This window comes from Pygoscelis adeliae, unplaced genomic scaffold, assembly GCF_000699105.1.
Source record: "Pygoscelis adeliae isolate BGI_AS28 unplaced genomic scaffold, ASM69910v1 Scaffold168, whole genome shotgun sequence".
Taxonomy (NCBI): Eukaryota; Metazoa; Chordata; class Aves; order Sphenisciformes; family Spheniscidae; genus Pygoscelis; species Pygoscelis adeliae.
This window is the reverse complement of record NW_008825566.1, coordinates 3,846,164-3,849,683: the sequence shown is the minus strand read 5'-3', so window position 1 is coordinate 3,849,683 and position 3,520 is coordinate 3,846,164.

The window sequence follows — 3,520 nt, the reverse complement described above, 5'->3', positions numbered from 1 at the left end:
ACAGAATGCAGCCCATGCTGTCACAGACGACCCACTATCAGCCATCTGTTTTCTGCTGATGTGCTTCATTCCTCTCAAAGATACGGGAGAGGCTTTTGGGAAAAGACTTGTCACTGGAAAACGACTGTGATATTTTCAAATCCCCCGGGCTGCTTTCTGAAAAAAAAGGGGGGGCGGGGGGAAAGGTTTTGATAACAATTGCCGTCTGATAGATAAGCCAACGAAAGTGTGGTTTTCAACATGACAGTGAGGACTGCCACTGGTAAACATGGAAAAAAAAAATAATCTCACCTCACCACAAACCTCGGTGTTCACCAGCTTCTCCCAGACCTCTCCCGTGGCACAGGCGCCCAAGCAGCTTCGCGGGTATTTTGAAAGTTCCCCTCACGGCCCGGGACGGGCTGTCAGGCCGGGGCATGCGTGGCTGTGGGCTTCCGAGGCCGTTTCCAAAGCGTTTACGACCACCCTAATGACAATTCTGCAGTCTGTACTTTCTGTGATGATAAAAATGCATCCAGCGACTGTAAAAGGTCACTTCCATCTTCAGCACAGTCCCAATCCCTGATAACGGATGCTGCTTTATTTAATCTATTTGGACAACTGGATGAGAGATGATCTCTAGTGACTGCAGTAATAACATCTTCCCGAGAGATCATGGAACCTAGCTTAAACCTGAGATGGCAACAAAGGATGGCAACAAACCAGCAAAGGAAAGGAATATGACCCCCATACTCCTGCTTATTTCTAAGGTGACTGAGTCCCAAGGGTCAAAGCATTGATTTAAAATCTTTACAACACTGAGATCTTCCATCTCTTTGAAGAGCCATCATTTCTTAAAGAAACATCTGACAGTGCTTCCTGTATATCCCAGATACTTACAACCAGAAAGTGTGCTGCAAGTGCTTTTGCTCACTTTTTTAAGCATGACTTCTCCTATTACCTTAAGAAATTCTTCACACCCAGATAAAATAAACTTCCTTAAGCGGTCAAAAATTGTTAATATGAGGCAAAAGAGCAAGCTATGAAAATCAAAAGCTAAACCCACTCAGATCTTGCACCAAATAGTGATTCAGCTGAAACACTGGGAGAAATAAAGGGTATAAAGCACATTCTTACTTACACAATAGAAGTGCAAGGTGAACAGACGGAAGATGAATGAATCCCTGCAGTTACTGCTGAGCTGAAAAGTGCTCGCTCCGTGCTACCTGAATGTACACATATGGGCCACTACTCAAGGACGAGTGGTCGTGATGATAAGATTATGTACACATAATCTTATGTACATAAGAGAAACTGTAGTCTGATGAGACACTGCTTATGTTAGCCTCCTAAGATTTAGGGATTTTCAAATGTTTTCAAAATATTACTGTTTTTCAGACTTTGTACCAAAATGTATATTAATCTCTCACCTCATGATCTCCTCATCACCCAAATCCTTATTCCAGTATCATAACTTTCCACCCATCAGGTGTTAGCTGTGTTCTCACCCCACGGCTACAAATTTATCAGGCAGAGACAGTAGCTCCTTCCCACCTGTGTACGAGGGAACTGTACACACACTGGGAACATGGAGGCAGGGAAGGCACAGCTTTCTGTATGGTTCTTCACTTTCTTCCCCTTTTGCTACAGATCTATCCAACTCCGGACATCCTTGTGCCATCTGATCTCAGTTAGGGAAAGGCAGGACACTGTCTTGTGCTCTTCTGCTTGTACCCTACTCTTACATTAGGAACAACATTTTCCCACCAGTGATTAATTCACATAGACAGTGAAACATGGTCCCACTGAACGGTCGAAACCGGAATCTAGTAGAGTTAGGATTTCACACAAAGCATTCCACTTCTCATCAATTTTTTTTTTTGTTGGTAAGGCATATAAATAATCTCGTCTCCAAAAACTTTTGTCGTATCATTAATATAGTTTAAGTGACACTTAACTCAGAGTAGAAATTTTCCAGAGTCTGTAAAGTGTAGAAATACCTGATTTTTATGATGCTTTCTAAAAAGGTAATAAATGTTGATGTTTGTAAACTTCTGCAGCATATAATCCTACAAAATAAAAAACTTCTTCCAAGCAATTTTATTTTCTCATTCCAGATTTTCCATTTCCTACAGGATTTCACAGAATCACAGAGTGGTTGAGGTTGGAAGGGACCTCTGGAGGTCCTTCTTTGCAGCAAGGGCACATTGCTGGCTCACGTTCAACTTGGTGACCACCAAGACCCCCACATCCTTCTCTGCAAAGCTGCTTTCCAGCTGGGTGGCCACTAGCACCTACTGATGAGTGGGGTTAGCCCTCCCCAGTTGCAGGAGTTTGCACTTCTCCTTGTTCAACTTCATGAGGTTCGTGTCAGCCTATTTCTCCAGCCCGCTGAGGTCCCTCTGGGTAGCCTCATGACCTATCAGCCACTCCTCCCAACTTAGTGTCACCAGCAAACTTGCTGAGGGTACACGCTGCCCCATCATCCAGATCATTTTCAAAGATGTTAAAGAGGATCGGACCCAGTATCAACCCTTGAGGTACGCTGCTAGATACTGGCCTCCAACTCGACTTCGTGCCGCTGATCACCAGCCTCTGGTCCCAGCCATCCAGCCTGTTTTCAATCCAGCTTGCTGTCTGCACATCCAGCCCATACATCAACAGGTTCTCTATGAGGATCTTAGAGGTAGCAGTGTCAAAAGCCTTACTGAAGGCCAGACAGACAATATTCACTGCTCTCCCCTCGTCTACCAAGACAGTAGTTTCATCACAAAGTTTATCAAATTGGTCAAGTATGACTTCCCCTTGGTGAATCCATGCTGACTATTTCCAATCACCTTCTTGTCCTTCAAGTGCCTGGAAATTGTTTCCGGGGTTAGCTGATATTCAGTACTCCAAAATCATGAGTAAAATTTAGCAAGACTCTCAAAAAAAAAAACCCAACCCAAAAACATTAAGTGCATTTTTCAAGTACTTCTTAGCCTTTTTGTTTAGCCTCCCTCATAACAGATGTATGATTTTTAATCTTTTAATTTTTAAACAGCTGAAAAGTTTAACTGTCACAGTAACCAAGCTTGTCTCAGGCACAAAATTGCCCCACTATTTCAGGTTTCAACATCTACCCAATACAAATATAAATTAAAAAAATATTGCTGTGCGCTTTAAGAAGCTTATTATTCTGATTATAATTACTATAATACTTAAAACTGTTTTCTTTCCTTCCTCCCATTTCCTCAACTTAAATTGATCAAAATAATGACTACATAACATGCATGTTTTTGCTATCTGACAAAAGCATTAACATGGGAAGACGCTGTTACAGGGTGGAGTGCACAGGCAGCCATGTTATGCACTGCATAACAACCCAAATGGTCAAGTAGGCAATGGAGGACAAACAGGACAATTTGACATGAAGACCAACATATTTCAAACAAAAGGAAAGCTGGCATGGAATTCTCCCCCATGAAATAAGTTATTAATTATCAATCAAGTAATTTAGATATCCCATCAGGAAATCACTGGGAAAACATTGCTTTAAGCA